At 43.4% G+C, this 26,119-nt stretch overlaps 1 pseudogene; it reads right to left on the bottom strand.

Annotated features, from left to right (window-relative positions):
- Window positions 1-547: 547 nt before the first annotated feature.
- Window positions 548-26,119, bottom strand: part of LOC129855187 (DNA-directed RNA polymerase, mitochondrial-like) — a 38,967-nt pseudogene continuing 13,395 nt past the window's right edge.

Raw genomic sequence — 26,119 nt, 5'->3', positions numbered from 1 at the left:
TTCTGTTCAACATCCTATTCCTGCAGTTGTCCAGGCCTCAGTAACTCATTGCTGTATGAGTCAATACTATTGATCTGACGACGTAAACCCTTTCACTATCCACTCCATAGTGTTTGGCTCAGGTCCTGCAAACAGAGCTCCCTGCTATGCGTCAGTGACCAAGTTGTGAAAGGGGATACGCGTAAGTGTCTGAGAACCTGAAAGCACTTCACAGTAACAAATAGAGCTGTTCCCTTGAACCTCAACATTGGGGAGAAGAGACATGTAGGGGAGTGCTTTATGCCATTCGATGACCCTCACTTGGTTTGCTTTGTCATTGAAATGTCAGTGTTAACAGACCTTTCACAATCAACAGGTCTATAGCACAGCGAGAGGCATATCGGGGACGGGCGAAGAAAAACCAGCCGGTTCAGTTTAAATTAGAAAATGGACCCAATCTAAGAACTGTGGCAGGAAGCATGAATACAGATGGCTCTGATATGAAACAAGGCATTGTAGTTAAAGTTATTCTCAGAATAAGAGGATGTATCCACACCTATAGAGTAAATCTCTTTTTGTAATCACTTGTGAACATTTTTTATTTTTATTTTATTTCACCTTTATTTAACCAGGTAGGCTAGTTGAGAACAAGTTCTCATTTGCAACTGCGACCTGGCCAAGATAAAGCATAGCAGTGTGAACAGACAACACAGAGTTACACATGGAGTAAACAATAAACAAGTCAATAACATGGTAGAAAAAAGAGAATCTATATACAATGTGTGCAAAAGGCATGAGGTAGGCAATAAATCGAATAATTACAATTTAGCAGATTAACACTGGAGTGATAAATCATCAGATGATCATGTGCAAGAAGAGATACTGGTGTGCAAAAGAGCAGAAAAGTAAATAAATAAAAGCAGTATGGGGGTGAGGTAGGTAAATTGGGTGGGTAGTTTACAGATGGACTATGTACAGCTGCAGCGATCGGTTAGCTGCTCGGATAGCAGATTTTTAAAGTTGTTGAGGGAGATAAAAGTCTCCAACTTCAGAGATTTTTGCAATTCGTTCCAGTCGCAGGCAGCAGAGAACTGGAAGGAAAGGCGTCCAAATTAGGTTTTGGCTTTAGGGATGATCAGTGAGATACACCTGCTGGAGCGCGTGCTACGGGTGGGTGTAGCCATCGTGACCAGTGAACTGAGATAAGGCGGCACTTTACCTAGCATAGCCTTGTAGATGACCTGGAGCCAGTGGGTCTGACGACGAACATGTAGCGAGGGCTAGCCGACTAGGGCATACAGGTCGCAGTGGTGGGTCGTATAAGGTGCTTTAGTAACAAAACGGATGGCACTGTGATAAACTGCATCCAGTTTGCTGAGTAGAGTATTGGAAGCTATTTTGTAGATGACATCGCCGAAGTCGAGGATCGGTAGGATAGTCAGTTTTACTAGGGTAAGTTTGGCGGCGTGAGTGAAGGAGATTTTGTTCCGGAATAGAAAGCCGACTCTAGATTTGATTTTGGATTGGAGATGTTTGATATGAGTCTGGAAGGAGAGTTTGCAGTCTAGCCAGACACCTAGGTATTTATAGATGTCCACATATTCTAGGTCGGAACCGTCCAGGGTGGTGATGCTAGTCGGGCGTGCGGGTGCAGGCAGTGAGGACTTGCTAAACAATCTCAGGAGACAGATGACAGCTGCAGATATTTTTCTAAAACATGGTCTTTTTTTGTAAGGACAATTCATGACATCCTCCCTCACAGCCACCTTCCCATCCATTATTACTATTTTTCTTCCCTATCTCTGTGAGTGAGAGTAACTGTCTCCAGTGGAAACTTGCGAGGTAAATGAGGTGTGGCTCTAAATGTCAGAGTGGGCATCTCTTCCTGGGCGCCCCAATCAATGAGAGGCAGTATCATGTGCTTATTCAGCCAGGTGTTGGAGGGAGGGAACAGGCAGACCAGAACACTGTGGAGAGATAGCGAGTTAGGGAACACACTGATCACTCACACTCTTAGAAGTCTCTTTATAGTGAAGGTGTTCATTATGGGAGGACACAGAGGGAGGACACATTTTGTGACAAGGGATATCATTCATTCTCTCTCACACAGCAGTAAAAGGGGAAATGTCAAAGCCTAAATGTGCACTGTTGAGATCCTCTCCAGTCCGGTGGGGAAGCTGCTCTCATTTCCTTGTCTCCTCTCCAGAGGAGGCCTCTCCTCCCACACTGGTCTGTGGCTGTCTGTCTGGGTGGGTCATTATGTGTGATGGAGCTGCTGCAGAAAGCCTTGGCTTCACCCAGTGGGCAGTGGATCAATCATCTGATGCCTGAGGGAGATAAGCCCTCCCAGTCCCCACACAGCCCTCTGTGTTCAGCCTCACAGTCTGTCAATCCCACTCATCTCATCCATTGGCGTTTGCATCCTGTTGGTCTGATTGTCAGTCTGTTCCTCTTAGCTGAAGAAGTAAGTGGATTCCTTCACCCGCTGGAGATCAAAGTCGCCTGGGAAACCAGAACACAACCTCATGTCAGGGAAAAGGGGTAGGACGTAGTAGAGGATACATTACTGGGTGATGATTGTCTACGTTTTGATCGGTCAAATATTGTGGTCCAATTCTGAGTGATTGATCAAGTCTAATATCCATCTCTCTTCGGAGCTGCAGTAAACTCAACTCTGAAAAGTTTCCCTGACATATGGCTGTTGACTTCTACAGAACACTGTATAGGAGGAGTCAATGTTCTCCCTACCATTATATACAGTGAATTCGAAAAGTATTCAGACCCCTCACCAGTCTACACACAATACCCCAAAGCAACAAAAAAAAGGTAAAATAAACAGCAATACCTTATTTACATACAGTACCAGTCAAAAGTTTGGACATCTGCTCATTCCAGGGTTTTTCTTTCTTTCTTTTTACATTGTAGAATAATAGTGAAGACCTCAAAATGATGAATAACACATATGGAATCATGTAGTAAGCAAAAAATATATTTTAGATTTTAGATTCTTCAAAGTTGATGACAGCTTTGCACACTTGGCATTCTCTAAACCAGCTTCATGAGGTAGTCACCTGGAATGCATTTCAATTAACAGGTGTGCCTTCTTAAAAAGTTAATTTTGTAGAATTTCTTTCCTTCTTAATGCGTTTGAGCCAATCAATTGTGTTGTGACATGGTAGGGGTGGTATACAGAAGAAAGCCATATTTCATATTATGGCAAGAACAGCTCAAATAAGCAAAGAGAAATGGCAGTCGATCATTACTTTAAGACATGAAGGTCAGTCAATGCGGAAAATTAAAAAAAACTTTTATAGGTTCTTTAAGTGCTGTCGCAAAAACCATCAAGCGCTATGATGAAACCTGCTCTCTTGAGGACCGCCACAGGAAAGGAAGACCCAGAGTTACCTCTGCTTCAAAGGATAAGTTCATTTGAGTTACCAGCCTCAGAATGCAGCCCAAATAAAAGCTTCACAGAGTTCAAGTAACAGACATCTCAACATCAACTGTTCAGAGGAGACTGCATGAATCAGGCCTTCATGGTCTAATTGCTGCAAAGAAACCACTACTAAAGGACACCAATAAGAAGAAGACTTGCTTGGGCCAAGAAACACAAGCAATGGACATTAGACCAGTGGAAATCTTTCCTTTGGTCTGATGAGTCCAAATTTGAGATTTTGGTTCCAACCGCCGTGTCTTTGTGAGACGCAAAGTAGGAGAGCGGATGATCTCCACATGTGTGGTTCCCACCGTGAAGAATGGAGGAGGAGATGTGATCGTGTGGAGGTGCTTTGCAGGTGACACTGATTTATTAAGAATTCAAGGCACACTTTAGCAGCATGGCTACCACAGCATTCTGCAGCGATATGCCATCCCATCTGGTTTGCTTAGACTATCATTTGTTTTGTAAAAGGACAATGACAACACACCTCCAGGCTGTGTAAGGGCTATTTGACCAAAGCGAGTGATGGAGTGCTGCATCAGATGACCTGGCCTCCATAATCACCTGACCTCAACCCAATTGAGATGGTTTAAGATGAGTTGGACCGCAGAGTGAAAGAAAAGCAGCCAACAAGTGCTCAGCATATGTGGGAACTCCTTCAAAACTGTTGGTCAAAGCATTCCAGGTTTAGCTGGTTGAGAGAATGCCAAGAGTGTACAAAGGTGTCATCAAGGCAAAGGGTGGCTACTTTGAAGAATCTCAAATATATTTTGATTTGTTTAACACTTTTTTGGTTACTTCATGATTCCATATGTGTTATTTCATAGTTTTGATGTCTTCAATATTATTCTACAATGTAGAAAATAGTAAAAATAAAGAAAAAGCCTTGAATGAGTAGATGTGTCCAAACTTTTGACTAGTATGTATATTTACAAAAGATTTACTCTCCGCCAACAAGAGGGGTGTGAACAGTTAGTGGTCGCATGGGTTGTGAGGTGGGGCTTTGTTACTACGCCGATAAATGACTTTATCCATTCGGACCTTTGCGTGACCGGACCTTCTCAAATAGTACATGAGTACCCCTGTTGTATAACAAAGTCTAGCTATTATTCAGCTAGTACTCCACTGTATTGTTAGAGGAGACAGTCAGGGGTTACCGTAGTGATGGCCTCTGTGTGGTTCAGACACCACTATACCTGCCCGAGTCATGTAAGGAGACTGCATGGCGGGTGGAGCTGCTGGTACCAACCAGCCTCAGGTTTACAGAGAGGTTAAACAACCACAAAAGCCTTCTTCAGTAATGATGGGCAGATGGGTGTGGTGCTGACACTTTAATCAATCAACCCCTGTGCTGTCGGGATTATCCCATGGATCTGATGAACAGAATACACAGGTCCTGTAGGGTGCAGACAAAGAGAGAAAGAGAGAGAGCACAATGCAGAGAGCGAGAAACACTGACCTGCTTGGGGCACTTTGGCCATTAGCAGCAGTATCCTCCGGTACTCCAAAAACGTATTGTTTTTGACCTCGCTCCTGGAGGAGAAAGGATGACAGATTAAGTGCTTATTAAGTTGTTGTTGTGGTGAGAGGTTGATCAGGAGTCCGTGTTATTGAAGAGAGCAGGGCAGTGGTGCAGTCTCCTTAGGCTCATCTCTTTAAGCTCCTGCCTTCCTCTCTGCCTCATCTCGCCTCTCCTCCTAGGGGCTATGACCTCACGGGGCCTTGGCACAGGAGATGAGGGGCTGGCCTGGATGCCCAATTACCCTACCGAAGGAGCAGTGTGGATACTATGTACATTTAACCCAACACCAAGTGATTACTGTAAAAACATAACTTTTTACAAGCAACCTAACCGTAAAAACTATTTTTACTGTAACCACTAGTGGTCTGTCAAGCTTCTAAACAGTCACTTTTAAAGGTATAGTCTGGGAATCTGTGCACTTTTAAAGCCATTTCTGTATTTGATGGCATAGTTAAAAGAGAGAGAGGGACTGATCGCAGCAGGAAACTCCACATGTTTTAGAACCATTCATCTACCATAGTTACTGTACATGTCTGTTTTTACAGTTTATGCCAGGGGTTAACACACTCGTTTGGCCAGCGAACCCATTTTGACCAAAAAAATGTTGCGACCCCACCATGTAAAAAAAGTGACCAAAGTAAATAAAAGTAATCAACGGCCAATGTTTGCTTTTTTAAATTGGGGTTATTACAATCTATTACAAATCAGTATGACTGTACTTTTGACAGTATTTCAATGTGAAGGAAGTATGGTTTGAAGTGACAAATGCAACAGAAAGGAATTGGGAGGTTAATCATTTTGTATGGTCTTCTGTGTAGAAAAGGACATACACTGATTGTTCTTTTCCCCCCAGTCAGATTTAGAGCCTGGTCTTGTCCACTCTGGCTTGTGGGCATTGTAGAGGGAAACAGAAAACACAAGTGCTTGAGAGTCTTATTATGGGGTCATAATATTCTGTAGCTTAGTGTTCAAAGGATAGTGCAATTGGTTATCGGTATCGTAATGTAATATCGGTGCATCTCTAGTATATAATAGTTATTTTACTACAGTATTTATACTATAGTTAACTGTAAATACCACAGTATACACTACAGTGAATACTACAGTAAAGTCTGCAAAAACACTAGTGAATACTCTATAGCAGGGGTTCTTAAACTTTTTCAGCCTGGGACCCAAATTAGAAATGTGGTGTTTTCCTGGGACCCAAGCTTCGGAAAAAATGCAACTATATGTAAATATCGATACATTTCATTGCCCTTATGCCTAAAACAAATGCAATATAAACAAAAACAAATAACAATGAAATGAAAAATTCATATAAATATATATTCATGTTTATTTCCCCCCATTAAAAACACTCATATATCTGCCTAGGTTGGAACTGTTGCTGTTAAAATACAATAAATAATTTAATTCTGAACTGGAATAAACGGATTGATCACATCACACAGATGAGTAACAGAACACACACACAGGCTTTTTGATAGTGCAACCCTAACATGCTGACCAGACCGGACACGTCGCGTGCGCGAGCGTCGCAAAATAAATTTAGAAATCCATGTTATTCAATTATTGCACCCACACTGCTTGCGCACGCCAATGAGCGTCTGCGACACCAAGGGCTAAAATAGATGTCGTTCCTATTTCTGATGCAGATCGCGCTGCAAGTCCTGCCTCTCCCATCTCCCCATTGGTTTATAGAAGCAGGTACCCACGTGCCATCTCCTCATTGGTTATACCCACGTGGGTGATAGAAAGACGAACTGTTTTGCCGGTAGTCGTGGTAATACAATGAAAGATTAGATGCGATCACCATATAATTTAAACAATGAAAAATCCTGGAAGGAGGAGAGATGACGAGAAACGATTCGGTTGGCCGTTTTATGTGTGGATTAATTGTCGGAGTAGAGATCCTTGTGCATTTCAGGTAAAATAACAACTCAATGTTTATATCCCAGGACAAATTAGCTAGCAACAGCAAGCTAGCTAAATAGGACAAATTAACATTAGCTAGCAAGTGCGGGCTAACTAGCTAAATTGCCATACATGTTTAATGCTTTTCGACCTGTCCCCAAAATAATGTCATTGGTTCAGAGTTTGTTTTGATAATTTAACCTGCGTGTCGTGATCGCGTTTGGTGTGGGGGGGGGGGGGGGGGGGGGCAAAATAAATTTATGCACGATAGCGCACGATGGCGCACGCGTGCAGCCGGTTTGGGCAGGGTGTAAGTAACAGTACAGAAGAAAAATTCAGTGTACATCTTACTGTAGAAATTATTGTTGAAAGAAAATCTAGGTTGGAACTGTTGCTGTTTAAAATAGAATACATATTTTTTTATTCTGAACTAGAATAAACTAATTGATCGCGTCACACAGATGTAGACCAGAAAACACACAGTCCTAATTAGGTATGTGTGTGGCTGGTTGAAGTTTTCAACAAGCAGGTCTACTCTGGACTCCGTTTTTAACAGTGCAACACGGAGGTCATACTCAGCACTAGAGTATTTTTTTTATGTGGGCACATTTGAAGGAAGAAAACTGAATCCGCTGTGTTCATTACAAACAGATTTAACCGCTACCGTAGGTTACTCCCGGTTCTAAGAACCAGGCTTGTTTGAACCAACCAAATATATATTTAAGTTTCTCTCACAACCCTATTTTAAAATCAGGCGACGTGACTCCTTAGTTTGGGAAACGCTGTTTTATTCATACATGGCTGAGAGGCAGTGGGATTGTCGGTGCCATTGTATGTACTTTTTGTTGAGCTAAGTATTCAGTAAATATGCACAGTGACATACATTCTGAGATAAAATAGTGTGATGTTTATTTATATAAAAGTGTGGGGGGTTTTAACTTTTCCTGTCTGGTTCTTATCTTAAATGCAAATGAAACCAAACTGCTCTGCCAGTGAGGTGGGCCAGTGGTCTAGTTTGTGTGTAAGTGTGTGTTGTAGAAACTTACGATAGCCCAGAGCAGTATTTCTGCAGTAGGAAGTTGGACAGCTCTTGAAGGATGGGCTGGCTGTGCAGTGCCACAAACTGCTCCCGGCAAACCTGGCAACCCAAGAGAGCACAACATGCTCAGCCACTCTACTAAACTCCCAACACTCAACCAACCGCTCTATTCAACACTGACAGGGGGCGAGAAGCAGAGGTGGAAAAGGAGGAGGGAGGGAATAGACTAGCTAGAGTGATTGGTGCCAATCATTACTGCTGTCGGGTCAGGACCAATTTAATGCATTTCTGAAGAATGACCTAAAGATGCACTCAAACGTTTGTAATATTTCAGCCAGTAGTTCCGAAGGTAGTGGTCACGAGCCAAAAGTGGGCCACGTTTTGTGTGTACTACGTTATCAAATTGTGTACTACAGTACGTCATCCATTTAGCGTGATATGTTACATCCTGAATTTCTTATTTTTGTTGTTCAATGAATCTTCAATTCATATGATATGTTACAAATCCAATTCGTGACAAATTTAGTTGTTTCAGATTCTGGAGTGCATCTTTAAGGGGTAATAAAATCCCATGTCATATGTTGAGGTGCTGACCTAGTTATTTTGAGCGTTTCCCTTTGCTGTTTGTTCAATTGGCTATGAAATTAGGGAAGAGCACTGAGATTTAAACATGACAAGAAATAACAATACTGTGAAATAACCTCTTCAATACTAATCACTGGAGATTGGATGAAGAAATAACAGTTGGAAGCTCTTTTCTTCACATAATTCATACAGAAATGCCATTATGGTAATTCAGACAGTTTGGATCTTTATAGAACCGGAGCATCTCAATATAGAACCGGAGCATCTCAATAGTCTGGTCATCACTAGTTAACACAGCCACAAAGTCATAAACCTTGCCTATTTGTACAATTTTTCTTCTTAAAATCTGATTTTAGACCTAACCTTAACCACATTGCTAACCTTAAGCCTAAATCTAAGCTTAAATAAACTCTTTGTTTTCAGAATTTATAGTAAATTTAGACTTTGTGGCTGTGTTATCTAGTGGAAACCATTTAGTCTTGTTGACACCTCGATGTCCTGAGAGGCAGGGAAACACAGCCCTCTGTGATAGGACGCAACACCGGGACATATGGCGCTGCCTGCCAACAGCTGTAACGGCATGTATTAAGGGCCAGGCAGACAGTGGTGTAAAGTAATTGACATCAGGGAAGGCCTATAAAAAGGTAGGATACAGGGGAGCTGTGTGCTAAGACCGTAAAAGTCACAGTAATGAAGGTGAGGATTGTACTGTACTAAAGTACCTTGTTCATCGTGTCGACTGTAAGGGCATGGGTCCAGAAGCAGTCGTGGACGGAGACGAACGTCAGGCCGGCGCTAGAGGAGCACACAGAGTAGAAACATGAGACATAGGGCTAGACGCCGTGGAAGGTAATCGTGGTGGAAACTGGACACGGTAATATGAGGTTACACAGCCTGTGAGACATACTGAGATTTGAATCAACGTGACATACTATGACAACAGTTTATGGGATCAAACAGAAATTGTTATTCAGATGGGTCTTGAGAGCAGACAGTGCATCAGCTGAATGGTGATAGAGTGTGGTAGGGAATGTGTTTAGAGGTCCGTCCTCTGTGGTGGGGGTCAGAGGTGAGAGGTCAGTACTTAGTGTACCTGTAGCAGTAGAGAGCAGTCAGCATCATGTGTGTGGAGTCCAGAGAGTGGATGAAGTTAGGAGGGAAGGCATTCTTCTGTTTCACTGTGTCTGGCTTCCTGTGGACAGAAAACAAAAAAACAGTTGTTCACAGAGAAAGCGCACAGTCACACACATATAGTGGGTCTCTCTCGTGCACCCACACACAATTAAGTCGCAAGCACCTGATGACGCAAGGACCTGAAAAGCCAGTGTCTTAGTCCACGGATCAGTGCACAGGAAGGTCAGTATGAATTAATAACAAAGGGGGAAAAAATCTGATGTTCAACTGATAAAGGCAGCTCGCCAACACAACTGCACTCTATACTTCCACTTCCTTTAGATGTCCTGTGTAAGCCCACAGCTAATTGGGTGTGAGCGAGAAAGGAAAACATATTGCCGTCTTTGCAGCTGTTTTGGCTACTGTCTTCCAACTGAAAGGTTGGAGAAATGTAAATGTCCATTGAGGACTTTACCACATCAGTCACGGGCCGCTTACAAGGAATGGGACACGGACGCATACAAGAAAGCCCGCTACGACCTCCGACGAGGTGGAATCCTATTACACCGGCTCCGACACTTGCAGACGATAACGGATTACAAAGGGAAACCCAGCCGTGAAATGCACAGTGACGCAGAACTCCCAAACGAGCTAAATGCCTTTTATACTCGTGTCGAAGAAAATAACACTGAGTCTTGCATGAAAGCCCCTGTTGTTCCGGATCACTGAGTGATCGTGCTTTCTGTGGCTGATATGAATAAAACTATTAAACAGCTTAACGCTCGAAAGGGAGCTGCTATATGTAATGCGAAAGAAAATCAATGAATATACCAGAAAAAAATAATAAGGCTAAGTGGATTTTGACTTATCATTACCGCTTAGGCTACATGACATGTGCAAATTCAAGGCTCTACGCTGACATTTTTAACAAGGACCACATTTAGGAGCACAACGAAAGTACATTTGAGTCACCTGGGTGAGACAAAAATGTTCATCCCTCCCTTTAAGGTGCGGGCCTTTACCTTGGTAACGTGAGATTCGCATGTCTGTCTGAGAGGTCCATCTTTGCTTGTAGCAGTTGAGCAAGCTCAAACTAACATTGAACAACCTAGTGAACAAATGATGTAAATAGCCAAGAAATACAAGGATAAATTCACACTTTAGTAGACGTTAGTGTAAATCATATCAACTTCTATTCCTGTGCGCTTCTAAAAAAACATATTTCAGTGTTTCACTCAGTGACCCAGGCACTGTTGCTGTGCGAGGTGGGATATATGGGACTCTACGTAGTTCTTTGCATAGAAATAAGAAATCATTCTTATTTATGTGATTTTTTGTGTGATTAGCTACCAGCTACAAAACAAAACAGCAGAAATAGTTTGAAAATAGCTACGGCAGGATGTTTTTTGCTATATGCTGTATCACAACTCACACATGTGCTCACACTACTTTTTCAGTTCGCACACATCTATTTTTAGGCCCATGAGTAAAATGGATTAGACATTAGGATTAGACATTCTGTCTACAAACAGGGTAGACTTCCACCACCCAAATTGGTTCTTATTTCTAACAAATTGATGGAAGATCAAATTAATGTGGAGTCCATTTTAATTGAATGCCTCTGATTGACCTACAAGTGCTCAGAGGTAACAGACATGACAACAGGACATTCATTACTGGTAAAAACCTGACTTGAGCTAGTATGCTAAATACAAGCCTACTGAGACATGTTAAGAAAGAGTTTGACCCCTAGGAGTGATTCTAACTAGTGCTCAATATCTCAACAACATCTATTGACAGAGCAGAAACACACCGCTAGCAACTGTAGACGCTGTCACAGAAGAGAGGCTTTTGACCAGGCTGAGGTGAAAAATGGAGCCCATCACTTTCAAATCAATTTCTAAAGCCATTTTTACATCAGCAGATGTCACAAAGTGCTTATACAGAAACACACACACACACAGAGCAGTAGAGGAGCGAGGTGCCCTGCTCAAGGTGGCAGTGCACTGAACCGGGACAGAGACAGGCGAGTAAACAGCTGATAGAGACCTGAAGTGCCGAGGATAACTTGAGAGATGGAGCTTTCAGAGGTTTCCTCCCCCTGTCTGTCAGCAGAGGTCAAGTGAGGTGAAGAGAGCCCTGTAATTGGTTACTGCTTTCAGGCCCCTCTACCAGTTCAAGACACACCAATAGACAAACAATAAGCTGTCTGCCAGGTGGGTCAATTAGGGGGGAAAGGGACCTTAGTTTGCTTGTTATTTTCATGATCTCTCCAGTGGACATGTGACTGGCATTAATGGTGACCACAGCCAGATTGATTAAGCTATAAAACATATAATGTATAAATACTCTCATATTTCCCTTTAAAATGGACTATGTTTGACATGTACGCGCTCGTATACCAGCGCAGCGGTACAGGGTAACGTTACTGTGGACAAGTGTAGCGGGACAAAAAAGGAAGGCTCGCTGCTTGGGTGTAAGACGTTCAACTGTCCAGTGAAAGACTTAAAAGTTAATATTCTGTTAACTCATAGCCAAATAATGTTGTTGACTCATCCTATACTCGTGTGGTCAAAGCATACATTGGAGAAAACAAAAACACTTCAAAAACCACACCTCAAACTTGTATCTAAAACAGACAGTTTCAAAAATGCTTACTATTTCCTTATGGAGGATGTGCTGGCCAATCAGCGGCCTACTCGCATGAATATTTTTAATGACCATTAGACGCCCATACCATGCTGTTGTTGAAGTACGCCCACACCATTCCAACACAGAAAAGCTGCTTTAGAACATACTTAAATACCTTTTTTTATATTGTCATTAATTTAGGTTATATTAGATATCTAATATCCAGATACCTGGAAACACTGGAGAGTTACTTTCATGCTTCTCTGTGCTCTAACTAAGCAACATCTTGAGTAAGCGACATTTAGTTTTACCATCTGCGTCCGGGTCCGGTGGTAGGGTTGAATGATGGGCAGGCCCAGGGGCGTCACCCACTCCACCGTGTTGCCCGATTTAGCGATGAGCCTGGCGCTCTCCGTCAGCCAGTCCTGAAACAGAGGGCACCGCCACGGGTCAGCCAATGGAAGGAGAGGTAGCTACTGAGTGAAAGAAGGATACTTGAAACACCACTCACAGGTCACAGCATTCTACTCCTCTGCTGCCAGCTACTGTAGATACACAGAGCTAGGGGATTCAATTCACTTCCATCACCCACAGTACATTTGTGCTCAAATAAAGATGTTTGTGAAATTGAGGAAAATGTGAGAATAGACACATTACATTCACTCAGCAGCTTGGAAGTATGATCAGTTTAAACTTAGATGCAGTTTCTTCCGTGATTATATCTATCCGTGCAAACAAATGGAGAGTTTTCAAAGAAACAGGTGGAACGTTGTTGCTTGCAGACAATATAACTCTAGCATAGATATAACAGAACAGTGCTGGCCCGGCTGTTGCTGAGCCTGATATATATCGCTTCCATTCAAGAGAGAGCATTAGAGTCCTAGAGGTCCTCATCCACAGCCTCAGTGTAGGAGACTAATATTTACATTTCACATTTTAGTCATTTATCAGACGCTCTTATCCAGAGACTTAAAGTAGTGAGTTTGTACATTTTTATACTGGTCCCCATGGCAATCGAATCCACAACCCTGGCATTACAAGTGCCATGCCCTCCCAACTGAGCCACACAACCCAGCTAGCAGGCAGGCCCAAAGCTGGCCCATTAAATCAGACTGTCTGCCTGCTTTCTGGCCCTCTTTCCCCTCCTAACTCTCCTCTCCCCCTCCTTCATCCAGGAACTCCCAGCCAGGTACAGGGAGGAGGGGAAGAGAGAGGGATTGATCATGTACTGTAACTAGCCACCGCTGCGCTCTTCTTGAGACTGCTGTGTAGACCCAGCAGGACCTGACCAATTTAGAGACGAACCGGGAGCTGGAGCAAGATGAAGGGGGAATATTTCATTTGAGCTGGGGCTGTGTGCCCTCACCGTAAAGCTACCCGGATCATTCTTTCTCTAATGGTTTTAATGCATGAGTATGAGCATTTAATGCATATGATGAACGAGCACGGCTACTGTGCTAATAGTAAAGCAAACTATAGTCGTTAATAATAAGTGCTGGGTCAACTGTGGAGCTGGTATATGCAGCAGGTAAATGGATATATTAGTAATGTGTGTCAACGCAGGGTACCTGGATCTCTCTGGTGCCGGTGAACATCTCCTTCAGACTGCTGAACACCTGTGAGAGGCCTCCCATACGTACTCCTGCAATCACAACACAATCTCAATGGCAGGACGATACATATATCCAAATGCAACACATGTATATTTATTTATAGGCACATAATCAAAATGAGTAAAAGACCAAGCACAGAATCCAGAGGAACTCCACAAGGTAAATTATGTGCTGTTCCATAAAATAATTCCTGGGTTGATTTGAATAGGGGGGGTAACAAACCGCCACCTCGCAACCCCGAACTGTTCACACCCCTCTTGTTTGCAAAGAGAAAACCTTTGCAGTTTTAAAGATGCACTATGCAGAAATCGCTCTGACATTTCCTGGTTGCTGCAATTCTAATAGTTCGCCTAAATGTAGTTTATGACAAAACAAGCAAGTATAGCGTAGAGAATCATTGTACCATCTAAACCGTTGTGAAATATATTTTCCATAACCAAAAATATTGTATTTTCAGCTGTTTGAAGATGGTGTACAAAACTGAAAGTAAAAGACTCAAAAATGAAACTTAAACGGGAAGCATAGAAATAGCACGCATAGAACAGATCTGTCGCTTCTTAGACTTGCATTCAATGAGAATGTATTTATTTAACTAGGCAAGTCAGTTAAGAACTGGTCGTGTCCCCCAAAAAGTCACATATTGCCTGCAATTTTACATGTGTGTTCATATGATACCAGGAGTCAAATCCCGAACCGAATCGTATTGACCCCATTGTGGGGTCTGGATCCGGCCTGCGGTCCGCCTATTGAGCATGGCTGCAGTAGGTTATGACCATCACCATTTTTATAGATATCAACGATTTTGGTGTAAAATTCGACTGAAAAGAAAAGGTATAAATTCATGATGATATTGCTGCGCTCAACTAAATGGATATCAGAAGTATGAACGTCACATTGCAGTGCTTTGTGAACGTCACATTGCAGTGCTTTGTGAACGTCACATTGCAGTGCTTTGTGAACGTCACATTGCAGTGCTTTGTGAACGTCACATTGCAGTGCTTTGTGAACGTCACATTGCAGTGCTTTGTGAACGTCACATTGCAGTGCTTTGTGAACGTCACATTGCAGTGCTTTGTGAACGTCACATTGCAGTGCTTTGTGAACGTCACATTGCAGTGCTTTGTGAACGTCACATTGCAGTGCTTTGTGAACGTCACATTGCAGTGCTTTGTGAACGTCACATTACAGTGCTTTGTGAACGTCACATTACAGTGCTTTGTGAACGTCACATTGGGGCGGCAGGTAGCCTAGTGGTTAGAGCTTTGGACTAGTAACCGAAAGGTTGCAAGATCAAATTCCTGAGCTGACAAGGTAAAAATCTGTTGGTCTGCCCCTGAAGAAGGCAGTTAACCCACTGTTCCTAGGCCGTCATTGAAAATAAGAGTTTGTTCTTAACTGACTTGCCTAGTTAAATAAAGATTTAAAAAATAAACAGCGTTTTAAAAAGATTTGTAGATACAAGTATATCACAGAATTCACTCTAACCCTACAGAAGCCTTTTTCCAATATGGCTGCCAAACAACTGCATTTCAATGGGATAAGGCGGTTTTCACAGTAATAAAAATGTCCCACTACATTGTTCCCAGATTCCCTGTTCAACTAATGAGACAATTTCCCTGGCTGTTAGACGGGAAACACACAAGATAAGATTAGGTTACTACCGTATTATAATAGGTCTGTGTGCTTATGTGACGTAGCTAAAGAATAATAAAATCAATGGCTAATATAGACAGATACAGTTTAAGACGTCTCACAGCCTTCAGTATGGCACGTGTCACATTTCTCGTAACACAGTCGTATGTTATAGGAGATAATTATGTGATACTATTCATCCAGAAAGGCCACAGCTAGTCACATAAAAAACCAACAATTACATAGATGACTGGTAGGCCGTACCTTGGGGAAGTCATCGACCTCTTTGAGCGTCTTCTCTATCTGGAGGCGTCCTCCGTAGCGCGTCACGTCGTACACCACCGTCATCACCGTCTGCTTCACCACCGTCCTGCTGATGAAGCCCTCCAGTACCTGGGCGATCTTCAGACCCTTCTCTGAGTCCCGCGCACGGAACTCCTCCACCTAGAAAACACACAGAGCACCAAACACAGTCTGACTGTCATCTTGTCCAAAGGGAACCGCACGGACTCAAGAGTATCATACATTAACTCTGACAGTCCCATAGCATAACATGGGAGCATAAGATAACCACATTGTGCTGCAGACAGTACATTGATTTAGACTGTCAGTGAATGACACAGTTATCACACATCTGACTCAACGGGCCAGTGGCTTTAGCAGCAGTTTGCTGTATAGCCTGTACAGAACCTGCTGTAGTAGTTCTACAAGTGAACAGTCTAAATCAATGAACTGCAATCACCTTAAAGACACACCAGGTGTATCCTTCCTGTTAACATTGTTGCCATGATGATTGGTGCCCGGTATGTACTGGAGGTGTTTGTCCTCCAAGACTCAGAGCGGAGCTGATTTCATCATCTGATTTCTAATAAGCGCTCCTCAGGGGTGGCTCTCCGCTCTCACCGGTACTTAAATCAACAGGCTCAAATTGTCTCCCATCTAAAATATGTAGCTTGGTCAGCGCAAAATCCTTGGGCTGTGCCTTCTGCGCTGCAGGGACTGGGGCTCAGGGAGGCCTAGGGTGAGAGGTGAAGTAAAGCCTGCTCTGACTAGTCTGAGGAGAGCAGGTGCTGTTATTGTAGACTGTGCTAAGTGCAAAGGAAAAAGTACACTGTTGTTCACTAGGTATCCAACCACCCAGATAAATAAAGAAGCAAGCTCGATAATGAGACACTCTTCAAGTACAACATTATTTATTAATTGATAAACTACGGATTTCAGCAACTGTTTCGACCTTGTGTGTTAATTCTACATTATAGGTGGTAGGGGCAGAGCAATACAATCTCCCCGCCACTGCCCACTGGCGCCCTCTGGTGCCCAGGCTGACTGACCTGCTGTGCCACCCCGCTGTAGACATCCTGGGGCACCTCACAGGGAATTAGGTTCACAGAGGTGGCACCGATCACGTCCCGACCCAGGGCTGCGTAGTGCTGGAGACCATTACACAAACCATCCTGAGGGGAGGAAGGAGGGAGTGACGAGAGAAATATAAATAAGACACTTTTATTGGGGTGGCAAATAAAAGCTTAATCGAGGCCATGGATGAGTCCTGAAGAAGCACAGACAGACGAGGTCAATGAGCTGCTCAGCTCTACATAGCTAGAGCCCAACCAACAGAAAGGTTAACTGATGTCTGAACACACCGTTTAGGATGGATCAGACAGGGCAGTGACTGAGCACAAAGTCAAGTGACAAAACAACCATTTCACCAATATGGTGTCAGGGGAGCTGTTGCCTTGTTAACTTTGATGAGGCCTCTAAAATAACAGTATAGCACGTAAGTGAGACACCGCCTGTTAACCTGTTGGGGATGGGGGCGCTGTTTAGACTATTTATGCTAATTTGGCTAATTTTTTAAACGGCTTCCCACAAAATCCTTGATCGTACAATATGCATATTATTATTATTATTGGATAGAAAACAGTCTATAGTTTCTATAGGAGTTGAAATTTTGTCTCTAAGTGGAACAGAGCCCATTCTACAGCAATTTCCCTGACATGGAGTCAGATTTGAGAAATGTTGGCCACTCTTTTGAAGTCAGTTAAAGGGGCACTGTCGTTGCTATGACTATACGGACACTTCTTACGTCTTCCCCTGGATGCCTTTACGTGATGACGATTCCAACGGGGTCGATTGCGCGTTCACAGGCCCTACAAATGAAAAAACCCTGAAGCTAGTCATTCTTTGGGAGCTGCGTCATGAGCCTAGAGGACACCGGCGCGCACCTGTTCCAAGCGTTAGTTTAGCCTGTTATATTTCTCCGGTCATCTTTTCACTCGTTATAGGAGTTAAAAACATCATAAGGTAGTTAATTTAAAGCGTTTTATAGCAATTTATATCCGTTTAGTGCGATTTTGGGACATTTATTTTTGCAACGATGTGAAAAGTTGGGCACGCTTTTCAGTTCATCCCGAACGCAGTTGACATTTCCACATGGCAAGAGGACAGCTTTCCACCAAAAGACGATTTCTCCCAAGAAAGGATCCTTTGCCCAAGATACTGATGGAAGAACAGCTCAAGGTAGGACATTTTTATTATGATAAATCGTGTTTCTGTCAACATTTTAGTGGCTTAGGACGCCATGTTTTTTGACGTAGCTTCGCTTGGCGCAAACTGTATTGAAAAGTAAGGATAAATTAAAAAATGTAATAACGCAATTGTATTAAGAATTAAATTGTCTATCAATCCCTGTCCACCCTGTATTTTTTAGTCACGTTTATGAGTATTTATGTATAAGAGTAGATCACTGTCTAAGTGGCGCAAGGACATTTTCTTTACCAGCTTGTCTACATTTCACATTGTCTAACCATGATTTTGGTGGCTAAATATAAACATTTTCGATCAAACTGTATATGCATGTTGTAATGTGATGTTACAGGAGTGTCATCGGAAGAATTCTGAGAAGGTTAGTGAAAAAATTAATATCTTTTGGCGATGTTGACTTTTATCGCTCACTTTGGCTAGAATCAATGCTGGGCTGCTAATTGCTATGTGCTAAGCTAATATAACGATTTATTGTGTTTTCGCTGTAAGACACTTAGAAAATCTGAAATATTGTCTGTATTCACAGGATCTGTGTCTTTCGATTCGTGTATGCTGTGTATTTTTACGAAATGTTTGATGATTAGTAGTTAGGTAAACACGTTGCTCATTGTAATTATTCTAGTCCATTTGTGATGGTGGGTGCAATTGTAAACTATGAAGTCTACCTGAAATATGCACTTTTTTCTAACAAAACCTATCCCATACCATAAATATGTTATCAGACTGTCATCTAATGAGTTTTTTTGTTGGTTAGGGGCTATAAATATCTTAGTTTAGCCGAATTGGTGATGGCTATTGGTGTTGGTGGACAAATAAAAGATGGTGGATTATGCTAATGTGTTTTTAGGTAATAGATGTACATCTTTACATATTGTGTCTTCCCTGTAAAACATTTTAAAAATCGGAAATGTTGACTGGATTCACAAGATCTGTGTCTTTCATTAGCTGTATTGGACTTTAATGTGTGAAAGTTAAATATTTAAAAAAAATATTTTTTTTGAATTTCGCGGCACTGGTTTTTCAGTGGGGGGGGGGGGGTGTGCCGCTAGCGCCACGCTGATCCTAGACAGGTTAAGAGGTTGTAAATTGGAGAACCTTTAGAGGGGAGCTAAACAAAATGGACCCCTAGACCCTAGGAGTATGCAATATAGCAAAACTTTCACCTATTCAGAGGGTAATATGGAGCTATGACTGTATTGTATATACCTATCTAATCCTTTCAGATCTAAATGGAGGGTCAAGGGGTAGGGGTTAGAGGTCAGTGTCATTACCTGATGTACAGGAAAGTAGGAGATGAAGTGTGTGGGGTCAGGTGATCTGACAGCGTTGGCTATCTCCATACAGCAGGCCAAGGCTTGCCAGGGTTCATCTGCATTCTGCCACCACTTCTTACCCTGCCGTGCACACACACACACAACCACAGACAATACAGTATCAGATACCACAGATCAATGGTTAGATTATCTCTCAGTGGGTAGAATATTACAACCACAATCTATGAGCTGTAACAGTATGATAACAAACAGGACACATTGTTAGCAGACTGACGTTGAGGGGGTTGTCTGCAGAGTCCAGGATGTCGTCCATGATTGTGTTGGCGTACTCCAACCTGCCGGCCAGCGAGCTGCGCTTCTTCAAGCCTGTCAGGTTGACCAGGTGGATCTTCAGCCATTTCAGACCGGCCGGCCCCAGGCGCTTCCCCTCCGCAAACACCAGGATGGCCCTGGTCACATCGCTGCCCAGGTGGTTGAAGTAGGGCGGGCACGGGTACGTCCGCGGAAGTCCATGTTGTGGGGGAACCAGAAGACCTCGTCCCTCATGTGGTTGGCGATAGAGAGTTTATAGAGGGCATCCATCCTGAGGCTGTGCATCTCACTGCACTTCTTCTTAGCCATGATCAGCTCCCTCTTCAGGTGGGCCTTCTCGGCTGAGGAGCAGGTGGCCAAGTCCTGCTGGCTGTAGCGGAGGATCTTGGGGGCCTCGGAGTTGGGCGGCGGGACGTCCAGCTTCTCATTGCCCTTATCGTTGAAGATGGAGATGATGATGTCCAGCAGGGGCTGGTTGATCCTCCAGGCCGCGTTGCCCAGCTGGTTGAGGGAGTCAAGCACGGCATTCAGGTCAGCGTCCTGGCACTTCTCCAGCAGGATCTCATGGTTGGCGCCAACCACCGTGCGCATCATCTGGTGGGGGTGAGGAGGTAGGCGCCAAACTTGGCCGAGGTCCAGGGCATGGGCGGGCACAGCATGGGCATCACATAGGAGTCAAAGGTCAGCGTGGTCTCCATGGCTTCCTGCTGCATCTGTGTTAGGATGGGGTGCGGCTTGATGAAGCCGACCTGCAGCCAATCACAACACGAGAGATCCAATTAAATACATGAAATACAAAAACACAGGTACAGTACCAGTCCAATCAAATGTCTGCTCAAAAGCAGAGCTGAACGTTTTAATTAAGCTTCAGTAAAACAGGCAGCCTTATTTGCTGTGACAACGCCACCACATTAACCATGGCTTCTGGTGGAGAGCGCATGCGGCTGATTTATTTCCTGACTAGATGTAATAGTGATAATTTAAATACTGTGGTTACCAGCTAAGGCAACTGGTTCATAGCAGTTTTAATCACGTGTGACAGCCGGAGACTAATTAGCTACTATCTGAAAGGTTTCACCAACCAAACCCACAGAGACACAGCATTGTAGAAAACATACTGTATAAACCAACAGTGTAGTCTAACACACACAGAGAGACAACAGATTCAGTCCTTCAACCAGAGATATAACAAATCCAGTCCATCAACCAAGCAGATATTCCATGAAAAATAAATGAGAGAAGCATTGTGCAGCCTAACAACTGTGCATGCGGTAAAAATCATTAGGCTGCACCCCTGCTGCCCTACCCTCTACCCCCCTGAGCCAGCACAGCAGAGGGAGGAGTGGCCAGAGACCAGCTTTGAAACCCACAGCGGATTAGGATGCCGGCAGGCACTTCTTTTACACCAGGAACGAGGCTCAGAGGACAAAATAGAAAGTGTCTTCATTTCCTTGTCAGTTATCCCAGAGCAGTCAATCAGCCAGCCAATTAAGGGGACAGTAAAAAAAAGGATTATTTCGGAAGCCACACATCTTAAATGCGCTGCATGGTCAATCCGACATCTGCATTGGCTGTGCAGCATATACAGTGACACATCCTGTACAGAAGTCAGGGAATTCATAACTATTACGCTTCTCAGAGCTGTTGAGTAGAGCTGTTGTGAAGAAAATTGTCAAGGAAGTGAATTTGTGTTTATACAGGACCTCCCGCCCCCACCTACCGTCAACCAATCAAGTCAATGCGGAGCGATACGGAGCCCTCCGCATTATAAACAAATGTGGGAGGCACACAGCGATGTGGTATGGAGCAACTGCATCACACCCTCCATACGGAGCCTCTGATGACATTTACAGACGAAGCATAAATTGGCTTTTAGTCAACTGCACCACCGTCCACTCTTGCAGGGAAAGCGTTTTTATTATTCATATGCTTATGAGCCCGGACCGTGCAGGCAGAGAATAATATGAGGGAGCTGGGCTGTGAGAGGAGAGCTGAAGAGATAGACATAGCAGCTATAACAGACAGCCCTTTCCAAAACCAAGGTAGCCTGTTATGTTATGGCACCTTCTCACTGCTGCACTAACTGATTTCGCTCATAAAATATCAATGTGAAGACTAAGTCATGACACCAAAATGAGATGTCACGAAAATGACCCGAAGCCTTGGAAATCTGATGAAAAAAATTACTGGCATAAATCACTTCAAAATGTAGTGTACGATTTACCTGTTTGTTACTGCAGAAAGTGTACATGTGGTAGAGGACAGGGATGAACTTCCTGTCATAGGCAGGGTTGAGGATGTCGCTGTTCACCTTCATGTGCTTGACCATGAGGTGCACCAGGTAGGTGCCCAGCTCCACCACCACCGTGTGGGGCCATTGGGTATTGTCCCCCAGCAGGGAGGGACCAGAGCTATGCTCCGACTCCAGCTTCCACCATCGCTCCCTAGGCAATACGTCAAATTCCTGCACCGCACAGTAAGGAAGTTCTTTAAGTCAAACAGTAGGTCAATGATTTAATACATCTTGTAATTTATCTGTAAAAACAGATAAAGACCAGATGTGGGTGGAAGAGTGACACATAGAAATAGAATGAATAGAATGGGCTTGGAACCTCTACCGCTGGCAATATGACTGGTAAACTCATGGGTACACTCGCAATGGCTGCCTGCCTTGTGATGCAACATTTCTATGGTAATGTAGAATGTTCATTCAAATTATGTTAACTGATGTGGCTCATGCTATGGAATGTATTTTTTGTAATGTCAGTTGAAACAACAAATCACAGCACATATTGATGGGTACACTTCCTGCTTTGCTCCTATGGGTACTCTCGCAATCGCCACCAGTTATGCCATCATTGACTTGAATGGGGACACCTGTTCTATTCATTCTATTTCTGTGGAGTGTCATACCTTAGAGTCAATGGCTAGTAGCTCAGCATATTCATTGTAGATATGGCTGAGCTTGTCCACCATCTGGTTGTGGCTCTTCAGGTGGATGCAGAACTTGTTGTGGACCCTGTTTCCCAGCTCCTTGGCCAGGATGTGGAGAGACTCCCCACTGGATGGCAAGTTAGAGAGACTCTGACAAATATCAACATTATTAGGATCATCTGTATTTTATAGCATTACATTTGATATCACGCTACAAAGATGCTAAATAAACCTGACTTTAGAACTCTAGATACATCAGAGGTCTAAACGAGTCAAGGTCCAACATACTGCTGGGATGCAGTGGGCTTTACCTGAAGGGTCCAAACACAGAACGCCAAATTAAACGTTAGAACGTTCAAATCATTTGTCAACCAGCTCAGACAATTTGATACCACTCAGAAAAATAAGAATTGAACCAACAGAGACACAGTATATGCATTGAGTGTACAAAGCATTAGGTACACCTCCCTAATATTGAGTTGCACACAAGGTGTCAAAAGCGTTCCATAGGGATGCTGGCCCATATTGACTCCAATGCTTCCCACAGTTGTGATAAGTTAGCTGGATGTCCTTTGAGTGGTGGACCATTCTTGATAGACACGGGAAACTGTTGAGCGTGAAAAAAACAGCAGCGTTGCAGTTCTTGACACAAACCGGTGCACCTGGCACCTAATACCACACCCCGTTCAAAGGCACTTAAATATTTTGTCTTGCCCATTCACCCTCTGAATGTCACACACACAATCCCTGTCTCAAGGCTTAAAAATCATTCTTTAACCTGTCTCTTCACCTTCATCTACACTTATTGAAGTGGATTTAACAAGTGACATCAATAAGGGATCATAGCTTTAACCTGGTCAGTCTATGTCATGTTTTGTACACTCAGTGTATATGACCCAAGGTCAGAGATAGTTGAGAGGATTAAGTGGGTTATATAATAATAATAATGATGATAATAATAGCTTTATACCTGGATCATGATGTCTACATAGTCCTTTTGGTCCATCAGACAGAGGTAGGGGTAGAGGCTGAGTCTGACGGCCTTCGGGGTGATGCTGGCCAGGATCATATTGCTCTCCCTCAGGGCCCCAACTAGGGCTTCGTGCCACACCATCCGCTGCTCTGCCAGTAGAGCCCTCTGAAACATTCACATACACCACCATCAGCACGGTAATACTGCATGGTACTGTGTGGTTCTGGTGGACGAAAACATGATGAACTATGGTCCATAAGCAAGTTCTGCCTTAGATCCACTTTGGATATGAGTTCAAAGTTGATGTCAAGTTAAACAACACACACCTTATAACTCATTTGGACTCGACTAGCTAGCCAATAACCATCTGTGGTATTCAGCATGTGTTCCGATTCAGATATTGTGATCGAACAGAACAGGTCTCAGGCCAGGCTGTGATACTGGGTCAACCCTCCATCTAGGGGACTGTCATATTGCCTGACCATGCCAGGAGGAGAGCCCAGCTGACACAGAGCAGATAGGCTGATCTGGACTCTAGATGACTCCGCCCCCTCCTCAGGAGAGCCCCATCAAAATACATTATCATTCTGCTGTACATTATCATTCCGCTGTAAATGTTGCAGACCACCAGGGACCCTCGTCCTCCTGCTCCCAATCTGAAACACTGTCTGGAGATGCAGGGAGAGTTTAAACCGTAAATGCCTGAACCCAGATCACTGAGATAACAGGAGAGCCCTCAAAGCATTACATTTAAAGTTTTGACTGATGTCTGGAGATAAACTTCTCTCTCTGCTGACACTGATGGAACATAAAAAAATAAAATAAAAATCAACATAATGAAAATATGATTTTGTCATTGGCAATGGATTAAATACAATTCCACCCCTTCAATGTAAAGCGATTTGAGATCTTATACAACTCCAATAATTGCTCATTTCAGGGCCACCCAGTACTAGATGGGTGTACCTAATAAACTGGCCACTGAGTGTATACCTCTCTATTATGTGTGGGAAAACTTTGGAACAGATTTCCAAAATTCTAAATCACTGATGTGCTGGTGTATTTACACCCCACAAAAATTGCTCAAAAAACTTGGGGTGCCAAATAAAATCACCAGCGGGCCAAATTTGGCCAGTTGGGGAACCCTGCACTAAACGCTTAGTCTGCTGCCAACACACAGAACCTTACCCAGGCTTAATCACTAGACATTCAGCTCCACAAGACTATAAAGTAAACAGATGGCTCATTATGCTCGGCATAATAAGGTGTAGTCACATCTGTGTGCATCTGTGTGCTCCATCAATTACTGTGGGCTGGTACCTTGACTGCTTGGCATTTCATTTCCGAGATCAAACTGAAAATCAAATGATATGCGTTTACAAAGGAGTATGAATATTCCTATGTTTACATCTATAATTGGATGGCAACACATTTAAGGTCAGTGTAGTTCTGTCTGTCGGTCTCTGTGTGTGTCTCTGTGTGTTTGGTGCTTGGAGTAAAGGCACTAAATGGACTAAGGCAGGCCCATGCCACCATTCCCCCTGTGCCTGCAGTCACCTGACAGAGAGAAATAAAGAGGACACGAGGGCCCAAACTAACGCAAACCAAACACAGAGCCTCAATTAACAGCCAGTAGCTATGCAAATTAACATCCATCCCATCACCCTCCCGTGGCCAATTAAAAAATAAATATGCTTATACTGCATCTTTACATGCTGCTGCTTTAAGCTTAACCCACACCAAAGGTCTGGCTGGCACCCAATTAAAAAGCTCATAGAAAGTGGCGGCACATATATGTCATTATATAAACACACAGCTGGCTAAGTGGTCCAGTGAGAAGGGTACTGAGTAGGCCTACATACTGAGAGGGCCTGTGTACTTTTTCATTTTGTATTTTATTATTGAAAGTGGGCATCCGTGACCTGTGCAAGGACATCTGGGTATTATCAGTTAACACTTCATAGAAGGGTTGATGTACGATGTCTCTTTATTAACACTGGAGACACAGGAAGAGACACTAAATATGTCCGCAAAGGAGAGGCCGCTTGAACGGCAGCGAAAATAAAACAAAAGTTTCCACGGGAGATAAGTCACTTGGTCACTGGCTCTAAGGCACTAAAGCATGGCACAATACTAGTCTTACTTAAAGTGCAAGCTTTGCTGCTGAGGAACTACAGTATATACACTGATGTATTTGGACACATATATTTACATTTTAGTCATTTAGCGGACACTCTTATGTTATAACATTCTGTTTCAGTGCTTCTATGGCAGTTCATGCTGGGCCATGAGAGAGGACTGAATAATAAGTATGTTCATGTGTATTGTTGTTTGCGTGTGTAGAAGTGTGTCAGACACTTATTCTGCCCAGGGGCAGAGATTGTCCAGAGACGGAGCAGAGCCAGCATGGACCGGAATGGGACAACCAAGTCTCCCTCCTTTTCCTTCTCACTCTCTCTTCTAGCTAGGACCCCTGGCAAATGCAGAACTGTCAGCTAAACCATAGATCAAATGCAGTAGGGCACCAAGATTAATGAGTTGGCTCATAATGATAGAAATGTAATATCCCCCTCACAGGAGAACACAGCATCTCCTAACACTAGATAAAACTGCAT

The sequence above is a fragment of the Salvelinus fontinalis genome, chromosome 5 (genome assembly GCF_029448725.1).
Source record: "Salvelinus fontinalis isolate EN_2023a chromosome 5, ASM2944872v1, whole genome shotgun sequence".
Taxonomy (NCBI): domain Eukaryota; kingdom Metazoa; phylum Chordata; class Actinopteri; order Salmoniformes; family Salmonidae; genus Salvelinus; species Salvelinus fontinalis.
This window is presented reverse-complemented; position numbering and strand designations above follow the sequence as displayed.